The sequence below is a fragment of the Python bivittatus genome, unplaced genomic scaffold, assembly GCF_059951505.1.
Source record: "Python bivittatus isolate LINGU-HERP-01145 unplaced genomic scaffold, Pbiv_v1 ctg000020_np1212, whole genome shotgun sequence".
NCBI classification, from domain to species: Eukaryota; Metazoa; Chordata; class Lepidosauria; order Squamata; family Pythonidae; genus Python; species Python bivittatus.
Genome location: NW_028277030.1, coordinates 55,188,785 through 55,204,584, shown reverse-complemented (window position 1 = coordinate 55,204,584; position 15,800 = coordinate 55,188,785). Strand labels below are relative to the sequence as shown.

At 36.4% G+C, this 15,800-nt stretch overlaps 1 protein-coding gene across 1 annotated transcript in view; it reads right to left on the bottom strand.

Moving 5' to 3' along the window:
• GRIK2 (glutamate ionotropic receptor kainate type subunit 2) overlaps window positions 1-15,800 on the bottom strand; it is a 617,875-nt gene that overhangs the window by 548,091 nt on the left and 53,984 nt on the right. The window contains exon 2 of the mRNA XM_088138810.1: window positions 14,229-14,369. The gene's annotated coding sequence lies outside the window, so the exon portion shown is untranslated. The remainder of the gene's footprint in view (window positions 1-14,228; window positions 14,370-15,800) is intronic.

The following is a 15,800-nucleotide window of genomic DNA, read 5'->3' as shown; positions in this document are numbered from 1 at the left end:
CTTCCATAAGATGTACTGAAAACATGTTACAAGTACTAACAGTTTATTTCATTTCCCATTTCTGTCCCATTACAGTGAGGACCCTTAAGCAACTTAGGGACAAGATGCTGCTTAGATGACATTTTTTGCTCCCTGAAGTCCAGGGAAGTGAAGGCGACTACAGGTTGGTTTCAGACTGACTTGTGAGGGATAGAACAAAGGAAAGATATGAAGAGGAGCTTCTGGGTTTAGACAGCAGTTTTTCAGCCCTTGGGTTATAGTTATGAATTGATTGAGCATGCTTGTGACCTAGTACAGTTATTTGATTATCTCATGATGTTGTATATATGGTCTTGTTGTTTCTGAACGATTTCTATACATCTCAGTAAAACAAACAGCAAATAAATCTATTCCAAACTCTAACAACGCATTTAATTAAAGAAAAATCACAACACATGGAGATGTCAGAAGTTGAATCTGGGAAATTCTACATGCAAAATGTGAGCAGGAACACAGAGGAATATCCCCTGATTTATATGGTGATTTTATTCTTAAATAAGATCTTTCCATATTGGACCCTTTCACATGCTACTTCCATGAAAGGATAGTATTCAAAGGAGCATGTTTAAGCAGTTCCTCTTAGCTCCATCTGTGCAATCTGAGTATTCAAACAGGCAGAGAATCCTTTCCATGCCAACCCTGATGTATAATCTGAGCTCCAAAATTTAAGGAAGCCTGGGTACATTCAGATGTCCAGCAGACCATGTCAATTGTGTATCCAAGTTTTGGATGACCCAAAAAAGATCAGGACTGCACTTAAATGTTTCTCCTCTGAATATGTTTTGCACGTTCATAACAATTCTAGGTTAAAGAGGCTTTAGTCCCATATGGGTGGATAAAAGTGGAAACTGCTGTGCACGTTTTAGAATGTTGAGAAATTGTATGCTGTACTACTTCAGACACAATGTCATTTTTGAATGTTTCTAGGTGTTTTTATTTTTAAATACCAAACGTCCTTGCAGACAAAGCTTACCCCTTCTCCAGCTTTCAGCCTTTGAAGAAGTTTTAATCTGGGGTGCACCTCCCCCCATTTGCCAAAAAAATCTGAAAAGATACAGGTCATTCTATTGTTTTGCAATTCTACCATTTGTTCCGCAATCCACTTAGAGGTTTATTCAGTTATGCTCAGAAATAGCTGCATCAAGTTCACTCAGCAGCTACATTTCTCCCACTGTTTCCTAATTTTCATGGCAATAGAAAGTTGTTTTTAGCTTCAATCATTTTAAGTCCAGCCTTAACTGATGCTAATTAGGGCACAAGTGATTTTACATTTTGACAGCTAAAAGTTGGTTTGGGTGCACACCTATGTCTTCACTGTTTCATATCTCACTGCTTGACTACTCAGCACTTGCTGACTCACAGATTCACACATGAACTGACTGCAATAGAATACTGAAGATACATATAAAGCAGAATTTAAAAATCCATCCTTGGCATTCAATACTGAGTAATGGCAACATTCTTATTTTTGACAAAACAAGAAACAATGGGTGCATTAAACATTTAGTATTTGCTTGAAAACAAAAACGGGGAAAGGGAGCCAAAAATTCCAGTGCCTCCCTCACTCCAATTGCATTTTGTCAATGATTGTAGAAATGTTTCTCACAGTTATAGTAGATCATTAAGAAAGTTATGCTTGATTTTTCTGAATGACTGCTGATGCCTTTCCAAGAGCTGTGGAATTAGTATGCTCATTTAAAATGATTCTTTCTGCATTTTCTCGGAAATAAAAAACCTCAGTTCCGTTATTTCCATGTTCTCCCACATTTCCTTTTGGTGATTCTTTCTCTTTTCATACTTAAAAACACAAAACAGAGTTTCATAGGGTTTTCATTTATGTTTCTTTACCTAGGATACCCAAGAAGAGCCACCTGTAAGCATAACTATTCTTAAACAAAGGTAGTCAGACCAACTTTAGGATGCTAAACAGCCAATGGTCAGCTTTTCATATGTTAATCAAGTTATGAATGTCCAACTCAGGTGTACTTATTTAAACAGTTATCGGAGAAAAGATGTTCTTTCCTCGAAAACAGTATGAAGGAGAACAAGCATTTCCTGTTGTACTATTACTTTCTCACTGATAATGTACAAAAATTGCTAAATGCCAAAATTATATATACAAATAGTAGTATATGGGGTAAGTACCGGCTATAATTATGTTGCCATAGAAAATAAATATAAAAATGTTCCATTCATGTTAATGCTACTAGGATACAATACTAGATAAATGTGCAATAACTGTGCTTGCTCCTTCAGTGCAAAGCTTTTTTTCCCGGTTTCTAGTACTACATGATGAATGGTATTCTTTCTAAACATGCACACGCACACTCATTTCACCTAGCATCCCTAGATATTATTTACTTCTTCATATTAGTAGCCCTTGTAATGACAAATCTGTTATTTAGGAGTAGCAAGCATGAATGGTAAACAGCTATTGATCTAGATCTGATCATTATAAGTGCTATACTAATCACCTCTGATTTCCATTGAACACTGACTTGCCATCTTCAGGCTATATCAACGTCAGTATGGTTTAGTCTCTAGCTTCTAGAACTAACCTTTATAAAGTTTCTCTCCAGGTCATCCATATGACCTTTGGCATATCTTTATTAGCATATTTCCTCATAAGTGCACATGTAATATATTGCTAGTGGATTAACTATAATATAAATTGTAATTGCAAAGAACTTTTACTTAAATCCCTGAAAAATCTGACATAAAATATAATTGAAATGCATTAAAATGTAATGCATTTTACAAACTAATTCATGGTTTATTTGAAACATCATTTTAATACTTTATGAATCATGCCAATCATGCTTAACATACTTTAAAACCCATCAGCTTAACTCCTTTAATTGCTGGCATTGTCAGGGGACTGTGCCACATGGTTTACTCCTGCACTACAGACACAAATTTTACTGTATTTACTGTACACACGACATATATTGATATGAGAGATAAGAGATAAGCATAAGAGATCAGTAATTATGGTTTTACATAAATCAAAAGCTGAAGGCGTGATGCATAGCAGCTTAAAGCAGAAGATTTGTTTCTGAAGACACAGAACTAACCAAAGTCTTTTCCTTGTGACAAATTGTAAGGTTTCAGAGAAACTTCAGAATCTCTCCATATCAGAAAGATATATTAGCCTTTATCAGTTTATGAACGTTAGTAGATACTCTGGTCTTTTATATTTCCTGCCAAGATTTTGCACCCAATCATTCTACTCCTATAAATAGCCTATTAGAAAATTCCTATCCTCAACAGCATTAGATATCAGGCATACTGCAGACATGCAAGAACAAAAATGCGGAGGACTTGGGGAAAGGGAGGATAAATTTGTTTCAATGTGGATCTTATTCCCTTTACACACATTATCACCCATCCAGTGCAATCAATAAGCAGTTCATATATTTGAGGAGATAAGTGCAAAGCATGTACACACAGTTTTCTCAGTGACATTTCAAAAACAACAAAATGAAAAATAATGAGAAAAAGTGAGTTTGTATTTTCATCATGTCTATTGAGGGTCAAACTGGTTGCGGCTATAGGATTTCCATATCTAGACAACTTTTTTCCAGTTTTTGAAAGAGTAACTGCTGAATTGCTTGTGTGTTTGGCTAAATGTTCTTGTTCTCTGTCAGAAATATTAGAGGAATAATGTGAGCTCTGTAAGTTTTGTTTTTATCACAGCAGCCTTGGTACTCATCTTTAAGCATTCATTTCTGGGGTCTTGAAAACTCTGTAAGCTTCTTGTATGCTGTGAAACATGTTGCCTTAATACAGTTGCCTATCCCTTACAAAAGCTATTAAGAAATATGAGAAAGTCATTCACCTCTAGTAGATTCTTTCTATCTCTTAGACTCATATTGTATGCCTTCAATGAATTGTTGACTCTTAAACTTTCAGCTTAGTTAATCTCACTTACAAGCAAGACCAGCTCCTTTGGCGCATACAGGTGCAAAATGTTCCTACTTAGTTCAGAGCAAGGATAGCTGGTTAGTTACTAAAGGCTAATATTGTTCAAATGTTCTGCTTCTGATGCAGCTAAATGAAGATGAGCCTGAATATTCTGCGAAATTAATAGCGTTCAAGCCAATTCATGATTAAGCTAGCCTAAAAGATAATAGCAGTCAAAGGAAGGGAAATCAATCATGAATTAGATGTCAAAACTCTTATTCTTAAATTTAAAGGAAGACTATTGTTTTGAGATGATAAGTGAAATAAATATTTTTAAATCATGAATGGGATTTTTATAATCTATTTTTTGTAATAGTTGATTAACCATTCTTTAACAAACAGCAGTAATATAAAAACTCCATTATTAAAGAATTCTGATTTTTGCTTCTTTTGTTCACTACAGTATACGCACTCATTACAAGTGTTGCAAATATTAGTCACAGTCTTGGCAGATTTCAGGATGAGAAATTCTGGCCTCCCTTTACCTTCTGTTTGAGGATGGTTCAGAATTATAATAAAAATGGAACTCTCTTAAGGCAGATATTTTTGCACATTCAGCCTGGTTATACCGTATCTGGCTATTAGATAAAACTGTTCAGTGCTTTAAAAAATATTTTAACATGTTGAGCAGAAGAAAAAAGGATTGGCTTACATACATCTTTAACAATGAGATATTATAATTTAATAAACATGCAATAAAAATATATGATAAAAGAGAGCAAGCATGGTATAGTGGTTAAGGTGTTGGATTAGAGACAAGGAAAATCAGTTTCTAGTCCTCCCTTAGGCTCAGAATACAGTTGAGTGACCTTGGGCCAGTCACACACTCTCAGCCCTAGCCAGAGTCAAGTTCTGTGACAAGCTGGCTGATAAAACTTCTTGTTGCATCATATTTTTGTGGTTTTGCTGTAAGAACTAGGCAAGCACAATGCAAAAACAAATGAGCCCTGCAACCATGCAGGAGAAACACTAATAAGAAGAAGACAACAAAAAGATATCCTAAACAGAATAACTCCAGAAAATGTGACCAAATAGTTCAAAAGTCTCTGAGAGGCCACTTTGTAAAAAAAAAAAGTAAAAGAAAATATTAATGCAAATGTTGACAAGAACTATTGCTGTAATAAACATTTATTTATCTTTTTGGAGGATGGGTATTCCCCATATAAGAAAGATCCATATTTCTGAGATATTGTCAGATTCCAAATACTGGGGCAAATAGCCCAAAGTTCTTAGTTTAATTCATAACCCAGAAGGACTCATGCATCCTTGAGGTATAATCAGAAATCTAAAGTCCCATTAAAAATTGGCTGACTTTTTAAAGTAACAGCATTAAAAAAAACAATCTTTGTCTCAAGTTCTTTCTTTTTTCTTTTTTTGTCAATAAGGCGCCTGCAGGATTGCCCACCACCACCACTACCATGTCAAGGGTTATTGCCAAATAGAGGGAAAAGAAGTAGGGATCTTCGGATTAGCATTTTCCTTTACTGTGTTTTAGGAATCACCAGGTCCTAAAATGGGTTGAATAGGTGAAGTAAGCATAGACATATATGGACACTGGGCATGGAATTATTATTTTTCTTTATTTTTGATCACTTCAAGTCAGTTTTTTACTCCTGGCGACTGCCTGGACTAGTCCCTGCAGTTTTCTTGGCAAGATTTTTTGAAAGCGGTTTGCCCTTGCCTCCTTCCTAGGGCTGAGAGAGAGTGTCTGGCCCAAGGTCCCCCAGCTGGCTTTATGCCTAAGGTGAGACTAGAACTCAGTCTCCCCATTTCTAGCCTGGTGCCTTGACCACTACGCCAAACTGGCTTTCTAGTCATGGAATAGCTTCTTTATAAATGAACAATGCTAGACTTTTAGTTTGAACATGCTGAAAGACAGATGAAAATCCCTCCAGTCACATTTTAATATGCTTTAGGGTGATTGGGCTCTGCCCTTGACCTCAGTTCACTAATATTTCTGCAATGCAATTAATCTGTGTTGGCAGCACAGATGCCATTTGTGCCAATACATGGGAGTTTGTTTAATGGCAAGATAAGACATTTCAGAGGAAACAAAGGGAGACAAATGATGATTAGCTTTCCACCCTCCCTCCTTCACATCTTTTTGTCTTTCTCCATTTTTTCTGGCTCCCTATGGTGAACTTTGCAATGCTCTGTGAAACTGAAGCAGCCACTTCAAAATTCTGAAACTCATTATGAGAATGCCCTTCTAGGAAGATAAAGTCCAGGAAAAACCCGTGTCCATTTTGTTCATTACAATATATCCCACTGTTTTTATGTAAATTATACTCAGCATCTTAATGATTACTATGATAAGCTACTATAAACTGCCCAAAGTCACTAAGAGGGCATTCTATCAATACCTGTAACAAGTAAGTCCCCCAGCATTCAATGAGGATTCTTTTCCTAATAAGCATGTTTACTGTTGCCACTTCAGTCCTTCTCTTCCGTATAATGGTCAGTATTTAGTTCAGGCCCATAATCTTTTAATTTATCTCTTTCTTAAACACTATCTGCTAAGCGAATTTGAGAATGTCAGTTAGTTACACATAATAGGATGTTTTTAATTACACTAAGAATATTGCTGTTAAAACAATCAGTACTGTAATTAGACATAAAATATGTAAGCCTACTTCAAGAAATGAAGTTTCAAAATGACTGACACTCTGTTCAATGAGGCATAATGAAACACAAAACTGGAATATAGGACTGCATCAAAATGTAAAATATTGGCCATCAACAATGTTTATTTTAATATATTTACTGGTGCTGCATTTCCTATACATAAATATTCAGAAATAAGTTATCTCAAGTTAAAGGAGGATATGATGAAAGAAGAGGAGAACAGTGAGAAAATTTTTTTTAACAACTAAATGCAGGTTCAACTAAAATAAAATGATTATAATACTAACCAGTAATATTAGATGAATACTCACTAGATTATACAGACTCTCCCCACTCAAGATACTTGTTTTTCCCAAATATTCACAACTTTTACTGTTTTCCCCATCCTTCATTCATACACACACACATGGGATTTTGGGATTTTTTTACCAATTGATCATGATTATGCAAACAAGATAAATTGACACAAATGACATACATTATGTAAATTCAGTTTTAACAGACATTTGGATTTAAAATATACCTGTTCAAATCAACCAATAAATCAAATCTTTACTGTACACAATTATAAACAACGGACTTCGAGGAACATAGAACAACATACAGTATCCAGTTTCCTTTCTCTAGCTGGAGAACCCTGTACCTTTTTTTTTTTTTGACCCTTCCTTGGGAACAATACAAATGACACTTATATCACAACAATGAAACATACATTAATGATGTCGCAATATAAGCTCCATCCTTTCATACTCTCATCATGATATCACATGCAAGGTGTGGAGTTTGTGACATAATATCACAACACACGTTGTTTCTTGTCTTCTCCATCCCACATGGATGCCTAGACTTAAGGAGTGATTTCTAAGAGAATTGGGGATCTGCAGGAGGAATAGGATAGAAAACGTGTAACCAGATCTGCCCAGATACTGTACCAGATTTATTCAAGTTCAAGAAAAGCAAAAATGTCTTCCCAGCAGCTGAACTTCAGAGGACAAGATAGCATTCATCTTATCAAGTCAAGATAAGGCAGTTTCCAAACTAACCTAGCTTACAGAATTATCACAAAGTACACACAGCTGTTCTATAACACGCAGGCACACGCACACACACACACAGATCAAATCTAACTGCTCTGTATTCAGGTAGAACCTTAAATGCAGAAAACTCTTATCCTCTATCTGAACAGAGCCAATACAGGTCAGCTCTGAGCCAAAATAATTGGGAGTAGCCAGTTACTCTCAAGGAGATTATCTGTTCAAAGTGCTCTTCCACAGAACTACTGTATATCCCTTTCTCTGTCTGTGTCTCTCTCATCTGTCTTTATGGAGTTGCAGTGGAATGTATTATTATAGATTGTTGCTTATTGGGTGTTGGTGTTCTTTATGTTTTAATTTTTAATCTGACTGTGGACATTGTAATTCTAATTGTGCATTGTCTATATTTTATTTGAACTTTGAGAGGAAAATGATAAAAAGATGTGAGATAGGATCAATAGATCCCATTGCTATGCTTATGTTGTGTAATTATGTAAGTAACTATTTTACTTACACAGTTGGTCCTTTTCAATGGCTAATTTTACTGTAAGCAGTAATCAAAGTACTTTTTCATTGGCTGGGTTCACACATGATGATAAGCAATTATTTGTTTTGACTATGTTATTTTGAATAAACCAAGAGGGTTTGGTTTATGCATGTTATCATAAGTCTAAATCAGCATTACCTCTAACCTATTTAATTAAGCTTTTAAGGCAGAACACAAGAAGTATGTTATTATAGGTATCCGTGGGGAGGGAGCTAGCAATGAAAGGTATGTAAGAAAACAAACTCTCCCCCTTACAAATTTGTGTGCGACTTTGCTAGGCCACTACAAAACAACATAGCTTGCATTATGATGTCACAATGCACATTTTGTCCGTGGAGTAAAGAATAGCTAATAGCTTCCTATATACAGTATGTTATGGTTCTGAAGTATTGTTTATACTCAAAATTCTCCTAATATAACTCTGTTTCAGCCATTTGCTTACCAGTTATTACACACAATAATGGACATTTGGCTCCTGGGATTTAGACACACATCATTTATCATGCCCTGAGCCAAAGAGTTTCTTCTCTCTCTCTCTCTCTCTCTCTCTCCCTCTCTCTCTCTCTCTCTCTCTCTGTTTTTACTGAAATGTAAGTCTATTATAGATTAGAACAAGTTAAAATAGTATCAGAAGATTATAGAAATAGGTTACCATAGCACAGCATTCACCTAATCAAATCACTAATACATTTCTACATTAAGATGTCTAAAAACAGCTTCCCCAGTCTGTCTGAACCATGTAAAAAGAGCTTTGAGCTAGCCTTTCCTTTAATATTTTCTCTAATTATCAACTTAATACTCTTGTCTGATGTTTATTAGTCTGTACATCAGAGATAATATTCAATGATCTGTGAAACTTCTCTGTCTCTCTGTTTAACATCTTGACTGAGATAAATATATGTGAAATCATCCTTCCAAAAGTTGAGAACGGTATACATTGTTTTATCAGCCTTTTTACAACTTTTGGGAGGTTAGTTATCTCAGGAACATAGAAGGAATGTATGACCTATTTTTTAGGGTTCCTCCTACCATTAATTTCACTGCCCGGGCACCACCAGATGGCAGGCAAAGGAATGTAGATGCAATTTGTATTCAGTCTCTTGCCAGGGATTCCTAGATTTCATTCACTTTATATGACCAAATGTTATTTCCTTGAAGTTTATATCTATTTGTATTTCATTTACCAATACCATCTTCTAAGTCATATGGTGCTTCTCTTGTGACTTTATTTATTTTCTTATTTTAAAATGGTGTATGCCACTATTCAAAACCCAGTTTTCCCAGGTTGGTTTACAAGGTTGTATATTATTATGGATGAATTTGGCTGATGGTTCTTAGTAAGATTTTGCTTTGGATGGATTATGACCTCTCTGTACCAACCAAGAACTAATTCTGTTTCAGTGAGATAACAGAAATTGTTTTGGGGAAATACTTGCTCGCCAGATGGGCAGAGGCACCTGTAAACAAAAATAGAAACTATTTCGAAGGAAAAAAAGTTCACTGTATGCCAGTGAAAATTGTTATTTGAAGAGCCACTGAGCTTCATTGTGTTGTAAATGTGATTAAACACTGCCAGCTCATGCCAATCAGTTGTTAATGGGTCCATTGTTCATTTTTCAAAGTACTGCTATGTAACACAGGCAGTTATCTGAAGCATCATCAAAGCTATTTACCAGCCATTCATCAGCATTAACTCCCATTGTGGAAATACATGGTGTCTCAGTTTTTAGGAGCAGTTGTTAAAGCTATATACAAAAGGCAGGAATTGCAAGCTCTGATCAATTCAAATGTTTGCTCTACACCCTCTTACTACTACCGGATTGTTTGCTCTGCTCTGGATTTAAACAGATGTAATAGCCTGAAAGACAGAGGAGAGCTATAATGATAATGCAGTGAAAATGGAAGGCTTTCTATAGCCTAGAATAATGGCACCAAAAAGCAATAAGATGCGGCAATCTAGTGTGAGGTGGCCACTTGAAACCTGCACACAGCAGACAAGGGCAAAAATGTTCCTTCAGTTTCCAAACGAATCCCACCTAGGAGGGAAGGCAAAAGCTGCCGGGAAGGAGGGGAAAGTGTCTTATCATTGTGTTTTCACTGTGAGCAACAATGAGTGGCTCAGTGATGCTTCACCATTAGGACTTCAAGCTGAAATGCTTACAGCAATCTGCCTTGAACTAATTTGAATTATTCCCTTTTGGCTGAAAAGCTTCATCTTTGTGTATTCTGAAAAGAACTTGACTATCAGTGAAACATCCTTTTAAAAGGTTCCCTGCAAGGGGGAAAAAACCCCCCAAACCCATGGTTTTCATATTAGAGCTTAGTCTAAATAATGACATTATTGTTGATTTAGAATCATATTTCTTCCTACATTAGTGAAGCAGCTTATCTGAGAGAGTATCCTATTAATCCAATGGCTCTTGTTAATTCAATGGCTGAATAGACATGAAAAGAATAATACTTTTAGTTAATATACATAGTATTTAACTACTATATAAGCATAATTTTAGAATTTGCATTAACAATGTATTTTACTTTAGCTTAGTTTTGCAATACACAGTGTGTGAGAAGGAAATCCTCCTCCCCGCCATGCAATCTTCCCTCCGTGACCAAAGCAAAAGGTGAGAAACTACAATTAGAATGGGCCAGATACATAGATTAAAATGCTGTGAGAGACGCCAAGCCAATAACATTCCTTCCCAGCTGAGGTTTAACAGGAGATCTCTTTGATCAAATAAGAAGGGATCCTTTCCCCAAGGAGACTACCATTTCAATCATCAAATTCTAAACAAATGGAAAATCACAACTCAGCAGGGCGCCTAACTACAGAGGGCTCCTTCTCAGAATGGCGGCTAAGTGAATTTTTGGGGAATTCCTGAAGGGCACACTTTCGATGAACAAGAGCAAGGCTTTCTCTATATAAAGGGCTGAAAGGGGAGGGCTCATGGCAGCTGCCCCGACAGCTGACTCTGTACATTTGGTCTCGGAAATAAACTTCATCTCTATTTCAAGCAACTGTCTGCGCATTGTTATTCCCCGCTTGAAAACAAACTTGGTGAGATTTCTTTCCAACAACAGCCTAGCTGGGTACAATCTAAGAAAATTTCAGAATGCCTTAATACCACTAAAATCAATACAGTTTCTTCTATTTTTGTCTCTTTCATTAGATATGGAAAGAAAGAAAGAAAGAAAGAAAGAGAGAGAGAGAGAGAGAGAGAGAGAGAGAGAAAGAAAGAAAGAAAGAAAGAAAGAAAGAAAGAAAGAAAGAAAGAAAGAAAGAACGAACGAACTGCAGGCAAAATCATATATCTATTATATGCTACATTGAGATCTAAATATGCTAAATAATTAAATTATTAGTATTTTTCAGTTTTTTCAGAGAAAAAAATTAAACTAATTTATTCAGCAATCCAAATTTCTAAATAGTTCTCCAAATGGGAAATTCGGCAGCAAAATGTATATTTAAGTACAGAAAGAAAGGTAAACTCGGAGAGGGTAATCCTGAAGACCTGGTAAAATGCCAGATCACTGAGATAGATAAAATACCATCCTTCCCTTCAGAAAGGAGAAAAGGAGAGAAAAGAAGCTCTAGCAAATTACAGACAAATCACTCTGACACCTGGGAAACTTCTAGACCAGATCATGAAAAGATAGGTCTGCCAACACTTTAAAATATTGCAGTAAATACCAGAAGTTTGTACAGATTTATTAAGAACAAATCTTACCAGACTAACCTTATCTTGCTTTTTAATTTGCTGTCTTCCTTAACAGATTGTGGAAATGCCATAGACATAATATATCTTGTTAATTAAGTGGATACAGAGCTGGCTCAAAAATCATAGTCAAAATGGTCTGCCATGAAATTTATGTACTGGACATGTTTCCTCCATATACAGTACTCTTGGACATATAATTTGTTACATTCCAACAACCATTTGTAACTGGGCATTATTGCCTTAAAAGAAAAAAAACTTCAAGAGCTTCAGGGGCTTATGAAGCTCTTAGTGTCTCGATGTGAAAAGTGTTTTAGTTAAGAAAAAAATATCAGCCTAAATTTAAATAAATTGCCAGCACTGAGTATGTCACATCCCTCCTTTAAATTTCTATTAATTTTAAAAACGACTAAAATTTTCTACCACATCTTTTGGTACCATCTTCCTTGGATGCATGACATCCGAATATTCCCCACCACTGTCATTTTTTTCTATTTGTTCAAAATTAAAATTGCTCAGCATTCAGATGAAATGTGTTTCCAACATATTTTTATTTTTTAGTTGTTATTTCTATTAATCTTATTGATTTAAGGATATTTTAAATTTTATTTTAATTTGTAATTGTTTTAATTATATTTATGTTTATGTTTAAATTATTTTTATTTTATTAATATTTTATATTTACTCTTTTAATTTAATTTTTTAAAATAAAAGATAAACAAATGTGCTTAATCAACAAGTGTAAGTTATAAATATACAGGTACTCCTCGCTTAATGACCACAATTGGGATTGGCAACTCCATCGCTAAGCAATGCAGTCATTCAGTGAGATATCACATGACTGCGATGGACTTACAACCTTATTTCTGCTGCAGTCATCACATAAATCACCCACAGTCATTTAGCAAAATATCACATGGCCTTGGGATGCTGTGATGTTCATAAACACTTGCTGTGAAATGCCTGAATTTCAAACATGTGACCACAGGTATTCTGTGATGGTCATAAGTACAAGGACTGGTTGTAAAGTTAATTTTTCAATGCTGTCGTAATTTCAAACCATTGCTAAACAGGGCAGTTGTTAAGCAAGGAATTACCTGTATAGCCATTACACAATGCCTGTGGTGTACTGGTATTGTATCATACCAATATTTTATATTTACAAGCTATCTGAGTTAGCATTCCTTTTCATAAGATATGTCACATAGTTACAAAAAATAAAATAAAACAAAATGCATGCTAAGACATAATATTATTACGTCTGAGCATGCAGTTTGCAAAATATAATAATATTATATTATTGCATCTGAGCATGCATTATGCAAAATATAATAAATTCACGATGAAATCTGGACATAAGTCATAAAGAAGCTTTAAAAACTATATTCCAATTCCAAATTGTTGCCATAATTCTTGGTAATAGAGAAACCTGAATATGTTAAGCTATGTTTAAAAATACTAAAATATGGGGGCAGGGGGCAACACATGACATCTTAAGTGAAATTTCAGCCTTTTGTGTAAGTGAGCCTTTTGTATAAGTGTAAGTGTGTGGCAGCCAAGACACTGAAAGCTTGTTAATCCTATCTCATTTAAAAATATTACAGTAACAAAACCAAGCTCATAGGCAAGGCAGGGTTACATTCCTTTTCTCATGGGCAAGAAAGGAGGCCATCTGTTTTAATGAGGAACTTTGCGAGAGCACATGGCAGATCACCAGTTTTGCTTCAAGACAGCCAGCCTGACTTCTGGCTTACCTAGAATGTCAGAGTTATTTGAAGATATTGCTGTGTGAGACCAGACTGTGCAGTGAGAGTAATACTCTCTGATTTGGAGTGAGAACTTGACAAGGTTCCACCATAACAGAGAATTTAAGATTTTGGTAGAGGTCTACGGAATAGGAGGAGGAAAGGTGGTTTTCTCACCATGGGAGAGTTAGTGAAAGAGTACTGCAATGGAAGCCAGCTGTCAGGTTCAGCCCAAAGAACTCCACGAGACAGTACAGTTACAGTTCTATTGCATTTATTAGCTTCCACCTACAAGACAGAATCTCACCAGACTGAATCTAAACTTCCCAAGCCAGTAAGCAAACACTGCAAATTCCTTAGGGTGGTGCCAGCCTCATCCTCTTCACCTTCCCATGCTCATTCTGGGGACTAAGGAAATGCTTATCTCCTCGAGCACAGCCTTCGCCATAACATTCCATCACACCAGCATACAATGAAAAAGATTGGTGAACTTGTTCATGCTGGAGAGGAGGGACACAGACAATAAAATGCTGCCAGGTGAGATGCTTCCAGCCAGACTTACCTCCCTCCTAGGATGGTCTATTCCATTCCTTCACTTCCCAAGTTTCTCTTTTCCAGCAGTCATTTTTCACTGTAGTTATTATTTCTCATTGTAGTTTGTATTTTAACCCTTTTATTGTAAGATGCTTAGAGTCTTGCTGAACTGTAATAATAAACCATATTATTTATTAAAAAACAAATATTTTTTAAGAAGTATTATTGCTGTTCATGAGTGGATGGTACCATTTTGCCTCTAGAAAGAAAGGAAGTCAAGAGTGAATTAACTAAAAAATTTTATCAGGGACTGACCATTTTTTGGTAGCTACACTTAACATTTGAGTGGAGGGCAAAGGCCATAATGGGTATGGCAAAGATGAAAAATGTGTGGAGTTAGGATTTGCACTCATAGGGTAAAGGTAAAGGGATAATTGATTGGTTTTTTTAAAAAAATTACACTAAGTCTATAAAGTGCACACACTTGCATTTTCCAGCCCCAAACAGCATGAAATCCTGCCACCCATTTTCAGTAAGAGTGATTAGAAAGAGGTCTGGAGATAAGAAAACAAAGTTCCCTGGGGCCACAGAATATGCTGGTGCTGAAGGTTGCATGTCCTGGACATATATGCAGGAGTTAGATCCATAACATCCCTTGATAGAGTATTCTAGTTGGAACTAATGTTGCAGAGTGGTTTAAGTGTCGGATAAAATGAGGAAGACCTGATACAATTCCAGAGCTGAACATGGATTTCACTGACTTTGGGTCAGTCACCATCTTTTGGCCCAACCTACTTTACAGGGTTGATGGGATAGAAAGAAGGAATAGAAAGAAGGAAGCTTCTTCCGCACTCCACCCTGCATACTCTGCCTTGTACTTGCAGAGATAAATATAATATGCTAGATAGAGTTGGGTTTATCCAAACATGCAGGTCTACCTGCACACATATGTGGGTGTGCTCTTTGGTGATGTAGCAGGAGTTGGGGCAGAGCTTGATGCTGTAAGGCCTCCCACAATGATCAAACCACTCATTCTCTCTACCCTCTTTCTATGCAGCATAGCTTTTTTAGAGAGGGGGAGAAATTAAAGCACACATCAGCATTGTAGTACCTCTTGGCTGGAGACAACATGCCTCCGTGTACTAGCTGCTAGGACACAATGGTGTAAGAGGCGTTTCCACCTCCTGCTTGTGAATAGCTCCAGAGCCATCTGGTTGGTCACTCTGAGATACAAATGGTGGACTAGGACCTGACTCAGAAGAGTTATATTCTCATCATATTCTTAATTGGGCATGCAAGGCACCCTGTTTTGCCTGGGTTTGTGAGAGCTGGATGCCTACGGTGGCTTCAAGCTGCAGTCTATCACCTGGAGCAGCCAGAATTGCACAAAATGTGGAGCACCTGGATGAAGACAAATGGGGGGAGCCAAATGTCATGCCTAAAATCCACTTGCCCCTTCAGCTACTCCAAAGCAAGATATAGCTTGAACCATGGGTCACTTTGCCGTTCTGCATTTATTTTCTCCAAACAATCCCTGTGTTTAGTCCAGAAATCAGCAACTCCATAAACTGTTGCCACAGACAATCAGGCTGGCATTTGG